Raw genomic sequence first — 27,328 nt, 5'->3', positions numbered from 1 at the left:
GAAGCTTCTCAAATGAGAGTTTTAAGCAAACCTGAATTTGTTAGCGAATGAGTCATTCCTTTAATACATTTAATAAGGTTTAAATACCTGAGAATACTTCTGAAAGACTGTTATCCTTTTATAGCATATTCAGTATTCATATTAAAGGGGGAGTTCACCAAAAAATGAAAATTTACTCATCCAGTTGTTGTTACGAACCTGTGTGCCTTTCTTCTTCAGAAAACAAAAGAAGATCATTTGAATACACAGAAAACACTAAGACTAAAGCCCCATTCACACCAAGAACGATAACTATAGAGATAACGATATTAGCATCCACACCAGTGTACGATATCATCTGTATAGTGTCTGTCGCTTTAAATTCTCAAGCTCATTATAACAGGATGGATGCTGATTGACTGTCAATGTTTGTATGGTTCATCAGCTGGAAAAAATCGTTCTGAAAGTGATTCCAACGATATTGTTTCTCTGTGTCTTTATCATTATAGTTGTGGTGTGCACTCTGCTATTCTTTAATATTGAGAACGATTTTTAGAACTATATCTTTATCATTATCTTTATAGTTATTGTGCTTGGTGTGAACGGGCTTAAGACTAAGTTTTTTAAATGATCTTTTATGTTCCACTGAAGAAACCGTGACAGAGCTTCCCCACTATCCCTTTAAAGTTACAGAGCTCAGAAGCTCCTACATAACATTAGTTGGTCATTTATTGGTCATAAACAACTGTCCTATGTTCTACGATTTTAGATCAGTCCTGCTTTTATCATTGCATTCCACTGAGTAGTTGACATTGCTGGTGTGATATGCTGTTGATGATACACAATATATTTACTTTGATGAGTTTAAGAAGCGTTCACATAGCACAGAAAGCAATGCCAAGGTTTGATTTCCAGAGAATGCATGAACTGAACAGTTGTTTACCTTGAATGCAGTGCGAGTCACTTCGGGTAAAAGCACCTGCCAAATGCATAAATGTGAACGTAAAAATCATCCAAACCAAATCATTTTCCACATTTCAGAAAAACCAATGCTCGCATCTCTGTCTAACATACTCTGCGCTTTTTTTAAAATACTGACATCGCTGCAGGCAGAAAAACTCCTCAATCATTATTAAACACATATGTGCTTTTGTGCATTAGTGCAAGAAATACATACAAGCTTGTGATTGGGCGGGTGTGTATGAAAGATAAGAAAGACGTCTGTGTTCTTCAATATTCTTTCTGAATACATCTGTGTGTTAAGATGTTACACCGTTCACTCTTGTTTACATGTGACTCGCACACATGTGTGTGGGGACGGCTGGTTTGAAGAAGATTAGATCAGTAGATTCGCTTTTCCTGACAAACGCACTCTGACGGGCATACAAACAGGTTTGTGTCTGTCAGTAAACAAATCATCTGTGCTATTCAACACATGCATCCCCCCCCTACACACACACAGACATATACACACACACCACCAGGGATTAAGAGACGGCAGAAATACTTAAACAGAACTGACAGGGGGCAAATGATTTTGACCCCTACCAAACACACACAGATCTGAAACATTCGCATGATCACACAGACACACACACATATGAGCACACACACACACACACACACACACACACACACACACACACACACACACACACACACACACACACACAACAAAACACATACTTTGCCTCAGGCAAATGACTTGTACGACAATAATTTTAAAGGATAAAGGTTCAAAGCGAGACAAGCCTGTTATAGGCTTTGACGTGCATGCTTTGACATATCTGCTCTAAAAAAAACACAAAAAACAATGCAACTGGTATTCGCTTTCCAGCCTCAAAGGAGCATTTTTCTGTACTTCAGATCTGAAGAGCACTTCACATTGCTTTTCCACTTTGTTTATATAATTCTCACTCAATTAAACTTTAATTAACTCACCAAAACACCATTCATTGACCTTTCATTACTGCCCCCTGCCCACTTCTCCTCTTTTCTCTCCCTTCATGCTGTTTTGTTTCTTTTTGTGCCTAAATGTTCCCTCTGTTTCAGTCCTGCATCCTCCAGCCGGTAGGGTTAGCGGAGCTGGCACCAGGGACTGGACACATGGGGTGAGAGAGAAAGAGTTAGTGCTCAGCAGTCTTCTGGACCACTCAATACAAAATGTGCATCCAGTCAGAGACCTCGCTATCCCCATCAGTTTGAGCTTTAGTTGAACCATCAGTAGCAGAAATATATATATACAGTATATATATAAAAACCTCCAAACTCCCCACCACCAAATCACATATGATTCCTATTTCAGCAAACTACGTGTACACAAATACACACAAAGATTTTTGAAATGTATTTTCTAAAGGTCTCTCAAACACAATGGTTTTCATGCTAGCACAATAATATTTGCTATGCCCTCTACTATACTATGCCTCTACATTTTACCTCACACAAACCCATTGACATTGGTAGATTTGAAGAAAAACAAGATTTGGTCCAGTTATGAGCTTTGAACGATTACTGCTTTCAGAACTGGGTAGTAACTGATTACATGTAACCTTGATTATGTAATCAGATTCCAAAAATCAAGTACTTTGATTAAAATAGATTTTAAATTACTTGTAATCAGACTACAGTTACTTTTGATTGCATGATTACTTATTATTCACACAATATCCATAAATTATTCATATTAATTAATTTGAAGTACCCCTATTTACTATTAATATTTGAATAATTAATCCTCACATTTGCATGTTTACAATTCTCTGACATTGGTTAATGATTGCGACATGCAGGTAAACGTAAATTTTTCATCTTTTTTAGTACGTGTTTTATTTTGATTGTCGTTATTTTGAAATGATTTACTTGAATTTTACATTTTTATGATTTAATTAATTATTAGCTTTTCATTAAACGGTAACACTTTACAATAAGGTTCATTAGTTAACTACATTAGTTAACATGAACTAATAATGAACTGCACTTATACAGCGTTTATTAATCTTTGTTAATGTTAATTTCAACATTTACTAATACATTATTAAAATCTTGTTAACATTAGGTAATGCACTGTGAACTAACATGAACTAACAATGAACATCTGTATTTTTATTAACTAACATTAGCGAAGATTAGTAAATCCAGTAACAAATGTATTGCTCATGGTTAGTTCATGTTAGGTAATACATTAACTAATGTTTAACTAATGAACCTTATTGTAAAGTGTTACCCATTAAACTCACAAACCCCAGAACCCTTCTTTGGGAAACCTTGATATAATGTAATGTTTAATGCACTTCATGTTGTCAATTAAAACAAATGGAATATATTTTCTTACTCTTTGTATTTTTATATCAATATTGTACGCGATTGTATTGTACTTGAATCAGTTAGATAAATGAGTTCAGACATCAAGTAATCAAAAAGTAGTCTGATTATGTTACCTAAAACGAGTAATGTATTGGATTACGTTGCTAACTTCAGTTTTTGTCATGTCATTTGGAATCAGTAACAGATTACAATTTGTAAGTAATCTACCCAGCTACGTGAATACCATACACTCCAACAGCTCAAAGCCATGCAGTCTCGTTTTGTCTTACAGCAACTAGCAATGACTCGTCCAGGCTGCAAATTGGGGCAAAAATCGATGTACAAGTTCTGTAGTGTATTCCAGCACTTAGATTTGCCCTTAATAAATCTTGTCCCTTTTCAAAATTTGTTTCGTTACCAAAAAACAACAACAACAGTGTCAATGAATAGCATGCTTGAGATGAAATATGATGTGAAATGTGTGAAGAAAACAAAACAAAAACAACAACAAAAAGTGAATATCATTTCCATTAACGGAATCATTTCCATTGTCTGTCATTTTGAATTCAGCTAAAGTTTTGCAAAATGATGCAAAAAGTCAAAAATGATTACTTATTCAAAAATGGTTAAAATGCCACCACTGTCATTCCAATCACAAAACACAGGTTAAAATCAACATGTGTGCGTAAAATATTTTGTAAGAGAGCTCATTTTTTTTAAAAGTTCACAGTGCCTATAGCAAAAGAAACTCTCAGTTATGGCTTTGAAAGATGACACATGTTGAATAATGAATGTGTTATTTTTGAAACTCATCTTCAGCTTTTCTCTCCAGGTGACACAAAGTGGGTCTAATGTTACAAAGCCAAGGTTTAATCCCTGAATTAAAGCTTAATCCATTCTCACACTGGCAGTTTACCTTCCATCGAGAGAGAAAGGGAGAGAAATGATGAAAGTATTATGACAGATTTCTCTGTGTGCTGAACAATTGCATCAGGGTTTATGAATGTTGGTCAAATGACACATCACACCGCCTTACTAAAAGTCACACACTCACACCCACTTAAGAACTTTCAGGAGGTTCAGATGTACCCTTCAGCAGTATATCATGCACCAGCAGAGATCTATTTGTCAGATTAAGGCTAGACCTGAGCTAAACTTCTCGCTAATGGCGATTCTGGCTCTCAGATCCTCCAGAGTCTTTGGAGAGAGCGTCATTCTGTCTGTTGGGGTTGAGCTTTGAGTTAAAATACGACGTACACTGAACACACACACATGCAGAGGAAACTTTCTTCCATAAACTTTCACAGAGCCAAACTTCGGCCATCTGTCGATCATAACAAATCCTAATTATTTAACTCTTCCACTCAAATCTGCTCTCTCTCTCTCCCTCCATCTGCTGGGTGAGAATCTGATGTCTACAGACAACCGGTGATCAAACATGTCCTTTTTTTATTGCATGTCTCAATTCAGTTCAGATGACATGTGCTTGCTCACTAACTCTCTCATCATTGTTTCCACGTTTATTTTTATAACTTTATTTCTGTAAATGTGCCATGGCTCAATTCGGGATTTTAGCACCCATCCGTAAAAAAGTAATGTAAAATGATGGGGTTAATTTGCAGAAAGTTATTGAACACATGTTTAGAAAGAATTGTGTCATCCCGTTCATATGCAGGTATGAAAAACAATATCGTTGTGCATTTAGGAACTCGGCTTTGTATCACTAACAACATGATTAGATTGTAATGTGAGGCAGCTGTTAGCAAGCTCTGTGTATTTTCAGCTATATGTCTCAATAATTGTCAAAAATGTTACTTGTGCGCAACATTGAATAAAATTGTTTTTATACTAAAGCCTGTGCTAGAAACAAACATCTGCTAAATATAAGTGCAGCAGAAAGAGCAAAGTAACCGTTATATGCAGTAAAAAACAAATGAGCGCGGGGGAGAGCAGAAATAATCATAATTTTTTTGCTCATTTATTCAGAATATAATTAGCTTAAAGATTTAAAATTTGAGCTCATTTTAGCAGTCATCACCCATGACGATTAAATGAATAACTTAATCAAGTAGCATACAATTAATCTAGAAGTTCACAAAGGCCAGTATTACATTCATAACACTTATGCTGTGTAATCATAATGTGGGGATTGTGATAAATGTAACAAAAGAAAAGGTTTTATAATGTGAATATTTGCGCACATGCTAATGTTAGTCAATAGGAAACACACCCAACCACAAGACAGATTCCAAGATTATGAAGCACACTTCTTATTAGCATGCATATTACTAGAATATTAGCCATTTATTAGTAGTAATTGAGCATATATTTATGCCTTATTCTACATGACCTTATTCTACATCCCTTATCCTACCCAAAACCTAAACTTAACAACTACCTTACTAACTATTAATAAGCTGCAAATTAGGAATTTATTGAGGGAAAAGTCATTGTTAATAGTGAATAAGTGTTCCCTATTCTAAAGTGTTACCAAGCACATTTACACAATACATGTGAAAACCAGATAATAAGTTGATATAAAAAATAACCCCTCAAAAGATACTTTTTTAAATGTGTAAGAAAAGTTTTTTTTTTGGTAACACTTTAGTATAGGGACCAATTCTCACTATTAACTAGTTGCTTATTTAGCATGCCTATTATTTACATATTGGCTGGGTATTAGTAGCCTACTTATAAAGCACATATTCTACATGACAATATTCTACATGCCTAATCCTACCCAATACCTAAACTTAACAACTACCTTACTACATTATAAAAAATACACGTATATGCAATACCTTAGACCTAAATTATAATGCTAACAATAATAAATACAGAATCAGTAAGTAGAGGTAGTAAAGAGCTGCAAAACATCGAAATATTATTAATAATTGTTCATAAATGTAAATACTGTAAAGGGGGTACAATACTTCTCAACACAAATCAGCCAGAATATTCCTTTAAACAGGTTTTTTGATTCACTCAAAAGTGCAGAAACAACAGCCTGAGTAGCCTAGAAAGTAGTCTCATCAATAAATAAAGAGCAAGATCAGTGTTACTATTCCCTCTCCTGTAAGGAGACAGCAGCCATGTTGAAGATGTTTCAGCCCAACAAGTGGGATTAGATTGAAAAGCTCCAGTGATGTGTGATGTACAAGAGGTCTGCGCACAGCAACTTTCAAGGCCTTTGAAAAAGAGTCTTGAGACTCTGTCCCCTGGAAGAGGCCAAAAAGATTGGCTAGATCGCTGGAGATCTGATGTGGCGTGGAAAGCGACTTTATGATTTTCCATATTTCATTTACGAACCCAACAGAAGATAAAACAAATCCATGTTTTGAGAGCCTGTTTATATCACAGAGGCGCACACGCACGCACACACGCGCATTCTCTCTCACTTCCTCTCAGCAGCTCATCGCCCAGGCTTTGATTTCCCGCTGTTACTGTGGCATTTGTTTCCATGGTTACCAAAAACACTCAAACTGAGATACAGACAGTCTTTCGGAAAAAGCAAACAGTTGTCACTAACCAACTGCGTACACCCGCACGCACACATTTAGCCTCGTGCATGAATGTTTGTTCAATTTTTCTAGATAGGTGCGTGCATATTAATTAACAAGTTCGTTTCAGTTATTTGTCAGTCGTTTTATCTACTGTATAGGAATTGCTTTGAAATATCTGGTTTTAGTTTTAGAGTTTTGTTATACTAAGCATTTCAGGTAAAACCTTTTCTGCTGCAACTGTTTGACGAGAGAAATATAGACTTCTCACTCAAAAATAAATAATTATTTACTTACCCTTGTTTTTCAAAACCCACGACTTTCATTTGTGCAACACAAAAAGTGACATTCATGTTAAAGTTGTTAATTTTCATACGATGAAGGCAAATGGTGATTATAGCTATCAAAAACAGGGTCCCACTTTATATTAGGTCACTACTAAGTACTTGCATCAAAAAATAAGTACAATGTAGTTATTGTGTTCATATTGTATTGCAAAACACTTTTGGTGTGATACGGGTAAGGTTAGGGACAGGGTTGGTGGTGTGGGTACAGTAGGTGTAAGGGATGTCAACAGTGTAATCATAAATGTAATTACAGAAATTAATTATAGATGTAATTACAGTACATGCAAGTATTTTCAAATATAAGTACAATGTAAAGACATGTAAGTACACAATAAGTGCATTGTATCAAATGTAAGTACATAGTCGTTAAGGCCACCTGATATAAAGTGGGACCAAAAACAGGATATCTAGTAAATAATGTTATGTATGTATTTATTTATTTATTTATTTTAGTGTTTATCGGGGGCATTCTGTCAAAGTCCCTTTAAAGGAAAAGCTCACCCAAAAATGAAAATTCTGTCATTAATTACTCACCCTCATGTCGTTACAAACCTGTAAGACCTCCGTTCATCTTCGGAACACAAATTAAGATATTTTTGATGAATTCCGAGAGCTCTCTGACCCTCCATAGACAGCAAGGATCCTACCATGCGCTTATGTTGTTTATTGGGATATGCTGGTATCAAACTTTCATGTTGTGATTAATTGCTAATGCTTTTATCACGGTATACGGTATTATCACAATATTGAAATTTATTTGTGTTGTCATAATGCAGTATAACAGGTTTAATAACTTTTTTCTTCTAACTAAAATAACTGAACATTTAAATACATTAAAGCAATTCACAAAAATGTATAAAGTTAAAATTTTTTACACAGATTAAAGTGCAAAAGAATTATAAAGACCAATAGGTATCACTTTACAATAAGATCTCGTTAGTTAACCTTAGTTAATGTATTAACATTCACAATGAGCAATAGCTACATTTGTTTATTAATCTTTGCTAGAAAATACACCTCTAGTTCATGTTAGCCCATTAAATACCACAGTTGCAATTTTTGATTTTAACAACGTGTTATTAAATATTGGAATTGCCTAAGATTAATTAATGTTTAGAAGAATTTTTCATTGGCAGTTTATGTTAACTAATGAATTAACTGTCAACTAATGAACCCTTAATGTTTAAATATTTAAGTATTTGGCGCTGTGATGAACACCATGCACAGCGAATACAAAAATCTGAATGGCTATAAAAATCATTTAAACGCCTTTCAGAAACAGAAAGCTGTTTGGTTTCAGGGGTTTCCGGGGTAACAGCTGCATTATGTTTAGCGCCATCTCCTGTCAGAGAGTGAATGTGCTTTCATCCAGAGCGTCTCACGCGCTCCGCCCTCATATATGCTTGTTTACATCAGAGTGCGCACGCGTCTGTGAAGCAGCATACAGCGGTGTTGTGCATTGTGACCAGTTGATGGGAAAAGTATTCTTAAAATGCATTCAAAATTCTGAAAAATTTGTCTAGTTGTTTACATTCAGATCAAAGTGTAAACAACATATCCGCATGTTGCTTCTAACACAGAACAGCACATTGTTTTTTTCAGATAAAAGCATGCACATACGTCGTGATACTCTCCAAAATGGTGCCAGGGTGAAGCAGAGGAGACGAATTGTTGAATAAATTTGTTATTTTAGTTTTCTTTGCGCACAAAAAGTATTCTCGTAGCGTCGTATAATTACGGTTGAACTACTGATGTCACATGGATTATTTTAACGATGTCCTTACTACCGTCCTGGACCTTGATTATGGTAGGATCCTTGCTGTCTATGGGAGGGTCAGAGAGCTCTCAGAATTCATCAAAAATATCTTAATTTGTGTTACGAAGATGAACGAATGTCTTATGGGTTTGGAACGACATGAAGGTGAGTAATTAATGACAGAATTTTCGTTTTTGGGTGAACTACCCTGAAAGGCAAGGCTTTTAACTTGGTGGCTATCTTTGAAACGCCTCATGGGCAGCTATTGCAGTCATGCAAGTTCTCTTTGAAAGGAAAATCATAAAATTCTCCAAAGTCTTCGATGACTTTACCAATTGGCTTTTATTTAGAAGTCTGTATTACATGTTGCACTTTCTCCCATTCAGAAGTAATGAGTGCACCATCTTAATATACTTGAAGTCTTTTGTTACGTCCATAAGCTGCAAATGCTCTGCATACCCAAGGTTTTTGAGAATGAGTTCAGGGACTAACAAATTAATGTTAACTGTTTATAAATTCCCTTGTCAATTGACGTGTAACATAGGGCTTATATAATAAAATGCTGGGAATATGTTTGTAACTGTCCATAAATTATTTATTTGCCAAATGTGGGTAATTTTCTAAAATCTGTGCCAGTTACAGAGGGATTTGCGTGAGCAGGTCTACACTCTGTTGCTATGAATAGTCATTATTGTTCCTTGTTCTCATTGGTTTTTGGTTATTTCATGCACAAGAAAAGCTGGGGGCGGGGGGATGTTGAAAGTGGAGTGGAGTCAAATGTGAGTTGGGCAAACTAATCTAAATGTAAATCAAAGTGAAAATTTCTGAGGATTTTTATTGTTTCATTTGTTTTCCCCATAAAAAAAGTCACTGTTTGCTTCTGGTGTTTATTAAGATTATATACTTTTTCAGTCAATTTTTAATCTGAAAGAGATAGTTCATCCAAAAATGATAATTTTGTCATTAATTACTCACCCTCATGTCGTTCCAAGACCTTCGTTCATCTTTGGAACACAAATTAAGATATTTTTGATGAAATCAGCGAGCTTTCTGACCCTCCATAGACAGCAAGGCAACTACCACGTTCAAGGCCCAGAAAGGTAGTAAGGACATCGCTAAAATAGTCCATGTGACATCAGTGGTTCAACAGTAACTTTATGAAGCTACGAGAATACTTTTTGTGAGCAAAGAAAACAAAAATAATTACTTTATTCAACAATTTCCTCTCATACTACCCTGTCCTTACAGGGCCTTGAACATGGTAGTTACTTTGCTGTCTATGCAGGGTCAGAAAGCTCTCTGATTTCATCAAAATTATTCTAATTTGTGGTCCAAAAATGAACAAAGGTCTAATGGGTTTAGAACGACATGAGGGTGAGTAATTAATGACAGAATATTCATTTTTGGGTGAACTAACCCTGTAACAGCCCATGGTCCCTATACACTTGCACTGTATGGTAGAAAGCAGTGTGGACTGGGTTCCACAGAAAAAAAGAAAAATCAACACAGGTTTGAAACAACATGATGAACATTTTCATTTGTGAGTGTACTACTGTTATAACTCTTATTGGACAATTGATATTTACTCACATATGCACTTATGTACTTATTTACTCAGGTAACTCAGAAGATCCTCTTAATGGAACATTCATTGATTCGCACTCTCAGCCCACCGTATTCTTTTCACCAGCTGCCCCCAGTCATCGTCATGGGAACGGCATGCCGGTAACAGCCTACACTGTTTCTCTCAATGTACCTGTGAACGTATAGGGTGCTTGCCATTGACCTGTGACTCACATTGGGTCCATACACCGATACTAGTCTGTGGTATTCAACCTACTTTTTCTTAAAGTCTTTGCAACTTCTCAGAATTTTCAAGGTTCTGGTTTTTCCATATGAATCCTCTTTTCTGTCTTCTTTGGTATCTCTTATACAACACGAATTCCGGAAATGTTGGGACGTTTTTAAAATTTGAATAAAATGAAAACCAAAAGACATTCAAATCACATGAGCCAATATTTTATTCACAATAGAACATAGAGAACATAAATGTTTAAACTGAGAAATTTTACAATTTTATGCACAAAATGAGCTCATTTCAAATTAGATGCCTGCCACAGGTCTCAAAATAGTTGAGACGGGGGCATGTTTACCATGGTGTAGCATCTCCTCTTCTTTTCAAAACAGTTTGAAGACATCTGGGCATTGAGGTTATGAGGTTATGAGGTTATGAGTTTCTGGAGTTTCGGTGTTGGAATTTGGTCCCATTCTTGCCTGATATAGGTTTCCAGCTGCCGAAGAGTTCGTGGTCCTCTTTGATGCATTTTTCGTTTAATGATGCGCCAAATGTTCTCTATAGTTGACTGCAGGCAGGCCAATTCAGCTCCTGGACTCTTCTACTACGAAGCCTTGCTGTTTTAATAGCTGCAGTATGTGGTTTTGCATTGAAATACACTTCTGAAATACACATTGTCTGGGGGGGAGCATATGTTGCTCTAAAACCTTTATATACCTTTCAGCATTCATAGTGGCTTCCAAAACATGCCAGCTGCCCATATCGTATGCATTTATGCACTGGAGGACACGGCGTCCGTGATTTCCAACAAGAAGGTCAAATTTGGACTCGTCTGACCATAGAACACTTTTCCACTTTGAAACAGTCAATTTTAAATGACCCTTGGCCCACAGGACACGACGGCGCTTCTGGACCATGTTCACATATGGCTTCCTTTTTGCATGATATAGCTTTAGTTGGCATCTGCAGATGACACGGCGGATTGTTTAGTGGCAGTGGTTTCTGGAAGTATTCCTGGGCCCATTCACAGGGGTGCAAACTTGTCACCTTTTGGCGAAAAAATTTTAAATGGGGAATGTATCTGCAAGTCATCTGTGTCACGTCACCTGTAGCGTTTTTTTCCCCTGTTGGCAAAGGAATGGACCCGCCCTACTTTGCCTCTGATTGGCTTGCCTTAATGTCCTTTCCCTCAACCAACCAATATCACTCCTGAAGCCTAACTCGCTGCAGGCAACTATCCATATTTCCAGAGGCTACGTAGATGGTGAAGGAACAAGCTAACGGCAAGCAACTTATTTATGAAGCAATTGGGCTATGTTGGTGGTTAGATTAGCCTGTTTGTAGCTAGCTAATTGAAGTTCACTGGAGAGCAGGACGGAATGCATTTGTATCTGCTGTAAATTGTGTTCCAGTATAAATGGTGAGTACTGCGTGAGGCTGCTGGGTTTTTTTTTTTTTTTTTGCGTGAGGCTTCTGTTGCAATAGCTATGAAGATTGTAAGTTACGTTATCGCTACATTAGTTCGCTACCCTTTGCAAAATGCTCCTCAGTCTCGACCTTAACATTTGTCTCACATATCAGTAAGCTATTACTCTGACATGAAGTCGATTTGAGAACTGTTCGACCTACATGTAAAGCATACTGTTTAATGTACAGTAATATTAGTATCACTCAGCTCAAGTGGAGGCAGCGCTTCAAGTGCTCTTGGGACGTTCGTACTTACGAGTTGACGAGTCGTTATCACGACGTCGGGTGCGTTCAAGTCACTTTGGTCGGAACAAGATGGCAATTTAACTTTTCTACATAAAATTCAAAGATTTTTTTAAACTCTACATCTATGTGAACAAATAAAGAATGTGCATCAGTGTCTTTTTTCTTTTTTCCGTTTTTATTTAATTTATGAAGGTGATGTAAACTGAATAATTATATATTCTATTATAATTATACAATAATATTGTGTGTAGGCTACGTAACTTATATAGTTTTATTGTACATTACAAAGAAATAATAATTTTATTCATTTCAACAAGTTTACCGATGCTGCATATCTTTAGTCTTTAGTCCGACACGTTTTTTCCCTGACACCCCCAACTCGGAAACTCGGGCTAATGCTGCCTTCACGTGCTATCGGAATTATCGTAAATACGAGTTTCCTAATCGGAAATCGGACGTGAACGGCCTCTCAAGTCGTATTTACTACTGGGAAATTCGGAAATAATGTTGATACCCGAGTTTCCGAGTTGGGCGGGTCATAAACTTTAAACATGGTGGAGGGAACAACCATTGCTGCTGTCAGTGGTGTTCTCACAACAACTACATCCCTTTGTCTTGTCGCTTAAGTAGTGTATTTATAGGCTAGATATGTTTTATGTTTTATAAGCAGTGAAATAAGCATGTATTTAACCGAAATTCCAGAATTGTCAGCAAACTGCATGTATAGCACGGTGAATGTTTATGATTGTCAACCAATGGGATGATTCATTTTATTCTTTTCGACATTAAAGCACTTGAATACGACAAGCTCCTAATCACGACTTCATAAGTGGGAAATAGGACATTTCCTATAGCACGTGAAGGCAGCATTAAAGAAAATTTTGAGTTTCCCCACTCGTAATAACGACTTTGTGGTGGCGTTCATGTGCATTCAACTCGTAAATGCGATGTATCCGACATGACTAATACTGTCAAAACACACAAGGTTTACATACAGACTCAGTTGGTTATGGTTGAAATGAAAGTAAACAGTTGAGAGAAAAACGGATGCGTGCCTGTATATTAGATGCGTGCAGGTCTTAAAAGGACAGAACTAAACATGCAGCTGACTGTCATTAAAGGGATAGTTCACCCTAAAATTTAATTTCTGTCATTATTTACTCACTCAAATGTTGTCCCAAACCTGTATTAATTTCTTTCATGTGCTGAACACAAAAGAAGAATGTGTAAAACCAAACAGTTGCTGGTCCACATTGAATTTGATAGTAGGAAAAATACTATGGAAGTCACCGTGGACCAGCAACTGTTTTAACTGAACATTCTTCAAAATAGCATTTATGTTTAGCAGAAGAAAGATACTCATTCAGGTTTAAAACTAATTTTGGGTGAGTAAATGATTGTATAAATATAAAACACTATGACAGAATCGACAGACAGATGACAGAATTGTTATTCTTTAATGTTAAAACAACAAAACATAAAGAGAAAAAAAATAACTCGCTACTCTTGACTGAAAAAAAAGTTACTTTAATAGGAATCAATCTATATAGTGTTTTATTTTTATATTTGTTCATTCAATTTCTTGAATGTCTCCTGCTAAATATGCGTATTGTACCTGAAAATTAAACACTGTTTGTTTTATTTGTATATTATGTGTATTTTTAATGTGTATCTTTGTTCTTATTTTTTAATAACAAAGATAAAATATTGATAAAGATTTTCATCTTCACCCACTGTGGCCTAAATATCCACCATTCTTTTTTATATTTTGTTACCTTGAAAGGATTTGTCTTTATAATAGGGAAATTAGTTTGGCTGTACTGCTCAGACAAAATAGTAAAACCAACATGACAAAGAATCGTGATAAAATCGTGATATTTAAAAAAAATAAATAAATAATAATCGTGATATGCTATTTTTTTCCATATCGCCCACCCCTAGTGTAAAATTTCTCAGTTTAAACATTTGTTATGTTATCTATGTTCTATTGTGAACAAAATATGGGCTAATGTGATTTGAAAGTCTTTTAGTTTTCATTTTATTCAAATTTTAAAAAACATCCCAACATTTCTGGAATTCGGGTTGTACATAAACCTTTTCCCTTGTGTGAAGAGTCTATTTCCTGATCACATGTTCCTACACGTTCCTAATGCTTTTTGGTCAATTTAAATGGGCCCGTTTAAGTGTTTTTGAACTTTTAGATTCTCTTCAGTTGTTTAATTGTGTTCTTGTATAATTGGAATATATTTTAATCAACTCCCTCATTTAATGCTGCAATTAACAATGAATGAAGCTTAATGATGGATAATCACTATTTTAGTAAATGAATACTAATTTAGCAGCTCTGCTACAGTACCTGGGGATTGTGTCCGTGTGTTTGTACCAGTATGTGAGAATAATAGGTATGTGAGAGTAGCTGGAATGAAGTCAAGGAATTATATTATACAATGCATACAAATGGCATAAATAGCATCAAAACATTACATTTACTTTAATGCTATTTAAACTTAACGGCGGAGATCAAATGAATATGAAAGGCGTAAGGTGAACAATCAGAAAAGCATTTTTTTTTTTCAGCTGTTTTTTTAATACAGAAAAGGTTTTTTGATTAATGATTCAGATTAATTTGAAGTAATGTTGTGCATTTCCGACCACAATGAGTCCATGATGTACTGTTCACTCGCAGTCTGAGCCAAACGTTATGATTTACACTCCACCCTCAATTTTCTCTCGTGCTGCAGTGTATATTACTCTTTCACCGCATCTCATCTCATCTCATAGCTTTCTAAAGCAGGATGCAGTGGAATATTGTTTTGATATTTTTATATCTTTCTATTTAATTCATATGGTTGCTATCTCAGCTGCTACATTTTCTCCTGTTGCTTCATTTTTGCCTCATCCCATAAAAACGCTGTCTATGTTTTAACACGATTTGAAGTTCTCCTATTTTGCCTGCTGGGTGTTTAACTCTTCAGAGGGAACAACAGCTGTCTACTTTCATCATCTCTGGGACAAAATCATGCGAGTTTGTTCTTTTCCCCTTCAGAAACGCTGCTCTTTTAGCGATGGCTTTTTCTCCTGTAGGTGTGAGTAGGTGGTTCATTTGAACCCTGAACATTAAATAGCTTCAACAAACATCCTGAACAACAGCTCTAAAAATACATGATGGAACAGCAGTGCATCATTCATATGCACAAAACAGCAGGTGTTTACTTTACTGTCATTCCACTTGTATAGATTAGGACTGAACGTCAGTAACCTTTTAGACTTTCTACGATCTGATTTTACCTGGTTTGAACTCTTTATGAACCTGTAAAATAAATAAATAAATAAAAAGGCAATTGTGACTTTTTATACTGAAAAAAAAAAGGTATTCATAAGTTTTCTTTGCTGTAAAAATTGCCGCAGCCATTTGTAAATTCTATGGGTCTAGCTTCCGTTCTCATCCAAGTCCAGTGTTTTGCTGCTTGATATTGAAAATTTGTGTGTCTTACGATATTATTTTAATGTATTATCTTAATTATGAACACGCTGGTTTATAGTGCAAACAGTTTTACTGTTTACTGCACGTTGTTATTCTTCTCGTTATTTATCTAACAGCTAATGAACCGGAAGTCTCACCCATAGGCTTACTTCCGCGTTGAAGAAAAAGGTGGATAGAATTGAATTCAAAACTATTTTCATTCAGAAATTGCTAGTAAAGTTCACAATTACAGTAATTACAAAGAAACAGCAAGTAACATTGAACCGTAAACAAGAGACTATTTTGAAGTAAAAAGACTAAAATAGTATTTTCTTGTAAAAAAAATAAAATAAATTACTCTGATAATCCTTTTTAAATTATTTACAACTTTGAATAATAATTCTTTTTTTACAGTGCAATTGTGACTTTAACTCTTATAAAGTCAGTAAGAATACAGTCGTCTTTATTAAAATTACTGTATTCCTGCCAAAGTACGGTGGTTACCATAAATCATGCCCAGTTTAAATGGAATTGCCTTCAAACATCATAACTAAGGGAGGGTTAATTCAAACAATGGCAAGGCAAGGAAAGTCAAGTTTATTTTTTATAGTATATTAATATTTCATACACAGTAGTAGTTTAAAGTGCTTTGAAGACAAAATAAATAAGTATAAAAATAATTATAGTACAATGCCATTTTTGCGGCAGCTATAGTTACAATGGTAAATGATTTCTAAAAACATATTTCCAGGAACTGACGTGAATATATACCAAAACAATCTCCTGCTGTAGCATTGGACTCCTTTGAATGCTTGTTTTGTTTGTTTTGGCAAGAGATTCTGCGTTCGCTTTGGACAGCCTCAAGGTTCTGTTTGTGCTGTTTGGAATGAAAAGCCTTTCAAAAGGTTGATGATTCTGTACTGACAAACCTGCCTATAAATGCGCGCGTGCGCACACACACACACCCAAACACATTGATATTAGCTTTAATTACTGCGTGGGTTTGTTTGTTTATCATGGTAACCACTTCAACAAATATTGAAGGAATCAACAAGTCAAGATAATGGGCTAATTTACAAAATGGTGTGAGCAGCTCAACTCTGTGTGTGTGTGTGTGTGTGTGTGTGTGTGTGTGGAAAGAGAAAGAGAGGGGACAATCACATGATACGGGGTGCCTGGCTCCAGCGTATTAATTATCTGATTTCTCTGGTTATAATAGCGCTGATTGAGAGACCCATTTGGACTAAAATAATCCTCCCGCCCTCTTACTCTATCTCTCTGTACCTCCTCTCTGTTTTTATCTCCCTTATATGCTCATCTTCCTTTTGTTTTGCCTTATGCTGCCTACAAATGTACCAAGCTCGTATGCTCTAGTTGGGCACTTGTTATGATTTGTCATTCAAATGAACATGCAAGCAATTTAACAAAAAGAAATAGACAATAAACAATGGCAAAATAAACCAGTGTTGTTTTTAACTAAACTCAATTACAGTTTTTCTGGATTGCTAACACACTATAACTGATTCATTTGGCCCATTTTTCCAAACCATTCATACAGTTCTCAAAACAAAGACATGTTTCTCAAAACTTTTAACACATTTCACCTGTTTTCACACACGTTCCAATTTGCTCAGTGTTTTCTGCAAAACTCTACACAAAAACACCATAATTTTGCACAGGTTTAACCATGTTCTCATTCAGAAAACACAAACACACAATATAACTACCTCAAGAATCACAAAATGAACTCAAACAGCACATGTTTATCCATGAGTGAACATTCAGTAGCAAAACTGATGACACACAGGTCAGAATCTCAGGATGATATGCACAGGAGCACAAGTGATTATGTGTTTTGGAAAATGAATCCTGGTCGTGGGAGACAAAGAGGAATAGGAGGAGAAAATAAATAATTAAGGGGATGAGGTCAAAGGTCGTTTGTTCCTGATGAAATACAAAGCACTATAGTTGACCACGTTCTTCTGCATGGACTGACCGTGAGGGAAGATGGCCTACAGGCTCATCTACAAAGTTTCAGTACTACTGACACATACAATATAATTACAGTACATAGCAGCAGTACTTCAGATGAGACAACTTTCATTATTCTATGTACAGTAAATAATGTAGCACGTGTTGTACACCCTCAAACTCATTACTGTTGAAATTATTTGTAGCCAAGTAGTCCTTACATCTACTCTATTTTTGCAGAACTGAGAGACGACTGTCCAGGGGAGGCAGAGAAGTCTTTTTTCAGAAGACTAAGAAACCGCTATAACAAATAAGGATACTACCAATACTGTAATGCAATTTGGCTGAGGATGCTGAATGAATGAATGAGTGAATGAATGAATTTATTTATTCATTCATTCACAGTAACTGACAGTATAGTCCAGTGTGTGTTTACTGTATATTCAGTTGTTTGGTCTTTGAACTTTTCTCTTCTAGTGCTTTTCATCTACTGTAAGATATCTTTACAGTCGTGTAATGAAAGTAAACTTTTCTTAAAGTTAATTGCTGAATTTTACTGTATCTGCAGCCCTTTATTTATGCTGCATACTGTAACAGACATTGACTAGCAAAAGGATTCCTGTTTCCCAAAAGGAGGTTTTTGTAACAGTGTTTGGAATTGATCTCACTAGTGTTCTCTAGACAGGAACGTAGTCTGAGTATTTGACAGGTTTGTGTGTCATCTGAGGCCAAAGTTTGAGTCTGACAAAAGAGAATATGTGTTTGACTAAACTATTTGATTTTGACCTGGAAGTTTGAAGTTTGCACAAGTTAGTGTGTAATTTTGAGATTGTGTTTATAGTTGTGAGAAAATGGTGAATTGTTTCATGAATTGTGTGTTAGCAATCGAGAAAAAACTGTAATAAGCTGACATAAAATCAAATTTAAATAGTAGAATCATTTTATATTTACATCTCCAAGGCAATGTTTCTGATTTTCATTTAAGTACTTCAATTTCTAAACTACTACTAAAAATAGAAATAAAAATAAATGACAGGCCATATATATATATATATATATATATAAAAATATATAAATAATGCTTAAAATATACAGAAAAAATTGTTGAAACAATTGTCACTTTGAAATTTAGTTAATTTCACAAACAAGCAGTAAGTAACATTGAATTAAACATCATTTCATCATTTTGAGGTAGAAAAATTGAAATGTAAAACTTTTTTTTAACAATGTAACAATGAAATTTACCTGCGTCACTTTTATACAGTCAGTTTGATTTATTTATGCATAATTTAAATTTCATTAAGCAAAAAAAAAAAAAAAAGTATAGCGAGTCATTAGCATAGCATTAGGTTCTGCTTAAGTCCACGTTATATCAGTGTCTCTTATTTTGTCCGTCTTTTCCCCACTTGCTCAGTCTCTCTCCATTTCTGTTTGCTCACACACATGTACACGTTTTCTCTACCCTTTTGTTTTCATCCACGTGTTTGTCCACTCGTCCACAGGAACATGCGTCCAAACATACAAATGCAAACAGGTCTGTGTGGCGTGTTATGATTTCTCTCCGAGCAGATGGTCTCAGAGCCGTCTGTAGGATCTGTCCTAACAGTCTGTTCTTACTGTGAAGCCCCTCAATTCTTTCTCTCTCACATACACACCCATTTGGGTTATCAAATGTTGTTTGGTTTGTGTGATTATGGTTGGTAAGCGGCAGGCTGTTGTGTAATTTTGTCTAATGTCACAGCGCTGTGGGATGACAGAGGAATTCTGTTTTTCTCGCAGGGTGAGAAACAAGCTAAATATTTCAACTGTCATATTTACACTCTGTCAAAGATGCTGAAGTTTTTTTTTCTATCAACAAATTTACAAGCTTCAGAAAATGGATATGATCACTTATCTAACTATCTTACTGTTAGAGTAAGTCACAGAATACACCCGCTCACGAATAGGGGCCGTATGTTGTGTAGGTTGAGGTGTGATTAAAGTCCGGGAGACACAGCATGAAATTCCACCCTTTACCGCAGGGAGAAAAACACATGAGACCTATCAACGGCAACAAATCTTCTCACATGATGAAAGAAAGCACCCAAATCTACAGCTAAAAACCCTAAAAAATCTAAACGAGACACATGTTTAGAATAGGGGACACTAATTCACTTTTAACTACGACTTTTCCCTCAATAAATTCCTTATTTGCTGCTTATTAATAGTTAGTAAGGTAGTTGTTAAGTTTAGGTATTGGGTAGGATTAGGGATGTAGAATAAGGTCATGTAGAATAAGGCATTAATATGTGCTTAATAACTACTAATAAATGGCTAATATTCTAGTGATATGCATGCTAATAAGCAACTAATTAAGAGACCCTAAAATAAAGTGTTAACAAAAATTCTAAATAATTATTGATTGACCCTCATGTTGTTTCAAATCTGTATGACTCTCTTTATTCTGCAGAACACTAAAGTATGTTGTTTTGTAAATACCTCAGTGTTTTTTGGAGCATAAATTGAAAGTGGTGTCCAGTAAAGCAGGGCTGCACAATTAGGGGAAAGTCTAATTGAGATTTGAAATGGGATTTAAAAATAGTTAATAAAAATAGTTAGAACTGTAGAGTTTGTGTAGTTACATACAGTATATCTATTATTGAAATTTTATTTGAATGGAAAACAGAAGGGAGCCCTTAAAGCTTCTCATTACAAATATGGGAAGATGGTTCGCAGCCTTTGCTATTCAGTATCGCAATTTCAGTTTTATTTCAATTTAAGGGGACATATGACGCGATTTCAAGTTTTTCCTTTGTCTTTGGAGTGTTACAAACTAAACTTCGTGCATATATAAGATGCCTCATTTAAACATGAGGGCAGAGCGGAGCAACAATAATGTACAGTATGTGAAAAATAATGGCCTGGTTGCACAGACAGAGTTTAGACTAAGCCAGGTTTAGGCCATAGTTCAATTAGGACATTTAAGTAATTTTTATAAATGTGCCTTAGACAAAAACATTACTGGTGTCCATCTTGAGACAAAACAAAGGCATTGATATATTTTAAGATCAATCAGTGCAAGTTTCTTTCAGTTCCGATTTACATTTTAGTCTGGGACTAGGCTTAAGCCTTGTCTGTGAAACCAGGGGAATATGTTTTTTGAAACTTAAACCATGTAAACACATTCCATTACACCAAATACACAAAATAATGTTATTTTTTAGCATTGTCAGATGACCCCTTTGTGCAGTCTTACAAGAAGGTCATAATGATTTGGAGCATCATGAAGGTGAGGAATGACAGAATATTGGGTTAACTATCCCTTTAAGGAAGAAATGTTGAATGTGGATAGTAATTAATTATGATTCATATGAAATATAATTTAGGAATAATTCACCCAAAAATGACATTTCAGTCATCATTTACGCCTCCACGTGTCGTTCCAAACTTGTTTGACTGACTTTCTTTCATGGAACACAAAAGAAGATATTATGCATAATGTCCAATCAGACAGTAACCACAGAAAGTACAAGACAGCACCATAAAAATAGTTGTACCTACATTAAAAAAAAACTTCTGAAGCCATTTGATAGCTATGTGTGAGAGAGACTGATATTTACTGCAAGTTATTCACTGAATGCACCCCCCCCCCCCAAAAAAAAACCAAACAAAGAAGCTGAAAACCAGAAAAACAAATATGATAAAAAGAAAAGAAAAGAGGTGCTTTCAATTTATTTTGTGTTTCACAAGATAAAGAAAACCATTCAGGATGATAAAACAATAAATGAATAAATGATCTGAATATTTTCATTTTGGGGTGAACTAACCCTTTAAGTCTTATTGTCAGTTATGTAGAAGTAACAAACGCACAAGTCTGTCCTCATCTAATTTTGTCATGGCTACACAAACAAGCGCTACTTTCCAGTCAAATCCAATTTGCGTCCGAAATGATGCAGCAACTAAATCAACATTGATTCAGCAAAATCAATTACAGATCCTTTTCAGATCCGAGTTGAAAGCTTATACCATATAAGCGTTCAACTCAAATCTTTTCTACAGCGCAGTGCTGTTGTGTTCATGACCACCTGTGTCGGCAGCCGTCTGATGATTGTTATTTCCTGTTGCCAGGTGATGCCGACCACCCGCTGTGTATCCTGACCTTTCCTCTGGAACCAGGATTTATGGAACGGATGTGAAATATATCTGTATATATAAGGCAGCGAATTTGTAAGTGTTGAAAAACAAAGCACGAACCCTTGACTATTGCAACGAAACCCTGCCCTTATTCTTTTGATAGCCATAAAATTGGTACAGCTTTCCTAGAGCCATTTTTGTGGTTTCTTGGTGCTCGGTTTGTGCCCTTGTGACCCGCTGGAATATCATGACTTCACAATGGAAGTCGTCTGCAACAAAATAAATGGAAATGGAAATGCACAGACTTACAGTGGAAGACTTCCATCAGAATTCATCATCAGCATTCTGCTCCTCCTGAATGCATCTCTCTCTCTCTCTCTTTTGTGTTTCCTATTGTGTTGCTAGAGATAATTCAAGGGTAGATTAACATGTTTGTACGCACACACACACACTCACACACACACAAAGGTTAAAGATGTGATAAAATGATGTATCGACTGTCACTGCCCACACTGACAATATTATCTCTAACTTTATCGGTAAATGCGCGCGCACACACACACACACACACACACACACACACACACACAGACAGGGTAACGTTGTGTTTCAGACCATGTTCTAACCATAAATAGAATTCTGAATTAAAGAACTGGGTCCATTTCAATTGATCCATTCAGTTGAATGAATTGGAATTTAAACTGAAATGGCCACGCCTCAAAAAAAAACTTACATGAAATTACATGAACTGGTATTTACTGAACTGGAATTTCAAGAAATTCAGCACAATACATTAATTATCATTCAGTGTAACTAATTATGTATTTATTGATACATAATACATTTGATGAGTTTTTAATTTTTAATTTTATATTATTAATTATTATTATATTATTTATATTATACATTTGTAAAATTTTTAAACATAAATATTATTCATCCATAAAATGCACTATTTGAGTACAACCCAAATTCTGGAAATGTGGGGACGTTTTTTTAAATTTGAATAAAATGAAACCCAAAAGAATTTCAAATCACATGAGCCAATATTTTATTCACAATAGAGCATAGACAACATAACAAATGTTTAAACTGAGAAATGTTACAATTTTATGCACAAAATGAGCTCATTTCAAATTTGATGCCTGCCACAGGTCTCAAAATAGTTGGGACTGAATCGTGCTATTATTAACATGCTAATTTATTTATTTATTTACTTCGTTTCATTGCCAGAAAGTGATCCAACTCCAGCGTAAACCTAAAAGCAGCCTAATGTTTTTAATATGACTGAATTTGTATTTATCATGATAACAATTTAATAGAAACATCGTAAGTTACTAATCATAAGGCTTACATTTCCTCAGTTATTCAAAAAAGCAGCTACAGAAAACGAAAATAAAAAAAGAAAGTGAAAAGTGACGTGACATGGTCAAGTATGGTTACCCATACTCGGAATTTGTGCTCTGCATTTATGATTTGTCATTCAAATGAACATGCAAGCAATTTAACAAAAAGAAATAAACAATAAACAATGGCAAAATAAGTATTCATTAGCCTTGATGAGCATGAGACTTCTTTCAGAGTCATTCAAAAATTCATTGACTCAAAGCTTTTGAATGGTATAGTGTATGGGGTTTTTATACATTACATGTGTTTATCCCTTATTTATGACTTGCGTGTGTGCACAGAAATCGACTTTCTGATATTCAGCAAGTTAAAGGTGTGACAACTAGCCTCGGTATTCCCTTTCCCACAGTGCTGCAGTTAAATCGGGCCAATGACAAAACGCTTTTCAGATTAATTCACTCGTTAGAACAGCACTTCAGAAAGGAGTGTCAGCTCATCAAACGAAGAGGAGAAGAGGGAATCACTTTCAGTTCATTTTCCTTCTCTTTTTTTCCCTTCACCTCTTCCTCCCTGTTTTCCTTTTCTGCCGGTGAGGTCATTATGGCAGTGTTTCCTCTAGAGTTGTGTCATCACAGCAGGTCTAACTCTCTTTCGTTCACATATTACCTCCATTCGTCCATCCATCCATCTTCCTCCTTCACTCGCAATAATTTCACTCATTCATCTCTTTTCAGTCTCTCAATCTGTGCGTTTCTCTCTCTCTCTAATTCACTCTACAGAGAGAAAGGGAGAGTTCTTGCTGATGCTTCAAGAACACTCTTGATCTTTTTCCCTCCAATTCCTTTTGGCTCTTCCCTTTTTTATGCTCTCTCTCTGTCCTTTCATTTGCCCTTATCCTCTTGTTTTTTTTCTTCTTAACATGCTTTAACCCCAATTCCCTCTCTCTCCCATTCTGCAGTTGTTCTTTATGCTAAGCTGAGCATATTTAAGTAGAGTGAGTTAATAGTCTGTGACTCTGGGGTTTAGATTTGGTAATATAAGCTCTAAGGATGACTGAGGAAAGAGGATGAGTCTTTTAAAGAAACAGAGACTTACACAGATTCTGCAGGCAGAACCAGGACTGTGCACCATTCAGAAGTGAAGTGAAAGCGCCTTTAAATTCCTGAAATTGAATGAAACTGAGATGGCTAACAGGAAGTTGTAATTCGAATTTAAGGAAGTAGAACTGAAATGGAATGTAATTCTAAATATGGGCTGTTTCCATTTAAACAAAAATAACTGTTTTCTACTTTAAGTGTCACGTGATCCTTCAAAAATCATACAGTTTTGGTGCTCATGGAACAGTTAATGTTAAATGTAAAAAGTAGCCATGCTGCCTAACAATTTAGAAAAGAAAGTTCAAAAGTACAGCATTGATTTGAAATAGAAATCTTATCTCACCTTCTAAGCGTCTGTACTGTCTCTTTTGATCAGTCAAATGCGTTGTTGAATAAAAGTATTCATTTCGTTTCATACATTGCTTTGACATTACTGCAGTGTACTGCAAACCTATGCAAGCATAAGGCTACGAATTATTAACCAACACAAAGTTTTCATAAGATCTATAATATCACATTTGATTTCACTTCTTGAAGATCCGCTCTGATTAGGGTTTTTATAACAGCGCATGATCAGCACTATATCTGCTCCGTTAAACAGGTCTTTCTGACCTCGCTCACCCATGAGATCGTTCCAGTCATTAGGGTAATTAAACTGGTTACTATACCTTTGTGAGAAGCTGGTCTTTGCATACAAAGTGAGGTCTTTATCAAGCTTCAGTTAGTGAAAAAGTGTTAAGGAAATTCTTTTTATTCTCAAACCATGTCTACATTGTAAGAAACACGCTTTGTGCTGCTCGCTTGCAATACATGCCCTGAATTCCAATTTGCATGCTAGGTTATCCATAAATACCATGTGAGATAAGAATTTGTGCATCCCATATCACAGCAAAAAAATAAATATTTGAAGTGTGCATACATACATTCTATGTTGGCTAATATTAAAGGTCAGTAGACTCAGTGGTCATTTGGCAGCTGCCCCAGGTAGTGATATTCTAGTCATGACAGCACTAACCAAAAAATTGACGATTTACTTTCAACATTTCCAGATGTAGAAAAGAAATGTTGTTTTTTAAAGCCCCTAAAATGTACATTTGTATGGATTTTCACATAATTAATTTAGTATTAATTAACAGTATGCGACAAAAGGTTCTTTGAAACCTTAATTTTAATTTTGTTATTATACAAATATTAATTTTACCATAACCAGCAAAATATATATTTTTAGCAGTGGCATCAAGTTTTATATAGCACTTTATACAATACATATTATTGCAAAGCAGTCACTGTGTGAAGACTGGGCTTATGAATAATAAATTAGCGTGTAGTGACGTAACTTGGTATTTCCTCTAGAATTCTTTAATGTTAACAAATTAATATTCATGAGGTATAACATTTTCATGCTTACTTGCCATTGAGATACAATATTCAGTGAGGTTTTTTTGTTTGTTTGTTTTTTGCATTTAATTACACATTTTTACTTTAAATCAAATTTAAATAAGCCAGAGAGTGAGTATATGGGTTAAAGACAAAAGTGGGTTTTTAATCATCAAAACAATAAAAATTTAATACACTTTTACATTTTACATTTTTTCCTCTCTCTTCATACTTTAGAATGTGTCTTGTTTATTTATTTTTCTGAGGAAAAAGAATGACTAATCAGGCATTTTAACCATGATTTACAGAAGACTAAAATGTCATTCAGTGCAACAATATACCCAAAAAACAAAAAATACAAGCATATTAGAACAAGAATCATTAAAAGACTCTATTTAAGGATCACAATGCAGTTCCCAAAAACTGTAATAATTTGAATCCTTTACCAATCTTTGCCACTATCATTTAAAGCACTAGGTTTTACCCATTTGTCAACAAGAAGTTTTTAATAGTTAAAAATATAATGCAATTTAGTATGATCACTTTTTCTATATGCAATAGGTGCAGGTAAGAATATGCATGTTGTTTCATTTTTACATAAATATATCTGTTGCACTGAATGATGGTGGTATAAATAATGGTATATATGATAATATAATTGTACATATGAGCAAAACAGACTATGAGAAAACTGTTTTTGACATTTTTTATTTTTAAAAAGTGTAAAGTATTAAATATGTTTTTCTTCAATATGTCTACAATTTTTTGCACAAACTGTCACAATGTAATTTATGTAACAAAGTAATACATTTCAGAAAAAAAAAACCTTATGACAAGGTTTGTTTTTTGACCATTTTTTTTTAATTTCAATGATTTAATCTATTATCTGTCTTATTATTTATGTATTTATGAAAGGGTTACTCCAGGAACACAATTTAAGATATTTTGGATGAAAACCGGGAGGTGATGTCTTTTCATGATTTATGATAATGTCTTTTATACTTTTCTGGGCCTTGACAGTGTTATTTACTTGGCAGTCAACGAGACAGTCACAAGCCTCCCGGTTTTCATCCAAAATATCTTAAATTGTGTTCTGAAGACGAACAAACTTTTATGGGTTTGGAACGACATGGGGGTAAAATTTTCATTTTGGGGTGGAGTAACCCATTAACTTCAATTAAAGGCTAGATATTTGTGAATATTTTGAATGACAGCCCAAGAGGATAAACACCAAAGACATTTTCCACGGCCTGTTTTGCTGATATTTACAGAGGTTATAAGTATATATATTAGCATGCATCAAAAATGTGCTTTTGATGTGAGCCAACAGAGGTAGTACACATTTTAAAATCAGACGAAGGGGAAGTGGCACCCCTGACTTTTAACGCATATGTAGTGCCAATTGGGACACAGCCACTGTGTTACTCTCTGTCTCTCATACAAACACACACACACACACACACCATGTGGCTGCTCTCTTCTAACAGCTGTTTACAGCTTTTTACAGTCAGATTTTTTAGACAGAGAGAGAGAGAGGAAATGCAGAAAAGTTACCATGTCCCAC

General features: G+C 35.2%; 1 protein-coding gene across 5 annotated transcripts in view; it reads left to right on the top strand.

Annotated features, from left to right (window-relative positions):
• The window catches only part of smarca1 (SWI/SNF related, matrix associated, actin dependent regulator of chromatin, subfamily a, member 1), a 103,304-nt gene extending 81,268 nt beyond the window's left edge, over positions 1-22,036 (top strand). For 4 of the 5 annotated variants that reach the window (XM_058775144.1, XM_058775145.1, XM_058775146.1 and 1 more), the window contains 2 exons: positions 10,507-10,613; positions 21,938-22,036. The gene's annotated coding sequence lies outside the window, so the exon portion shown is untranslated. The remainder of the gene's footprint in view (positions 1-10,506; positions 10,614-21,937) is intronic. The other variant, XM_058775143.1, reaches the window with a different exon arrangement.
• Positions 22,037-27,328: the final 5,292 nt, after the last annotated feature.

The sequence above is a fragment of the Onychostoma macrolepis genome, chromosome 05, assembly GCF_012432095.1.
Source record: "Onychostoma macrolepis isolate SWU-2019 chromosome 05, ASM1243209v1, whole genome shotgun sequence".
Classification (NCBI taxonomy): Eukaryota; Metazoa; Chordata; class Actinopteri; order Cypriniformes; family Cyprinidae; genus Onychostoma; species Onychostoma macrolepis.
Note: the sequence above shows the minus strand (reverse complement) of the source record. Positions and strands in the feature narration are given on the sequence as shown.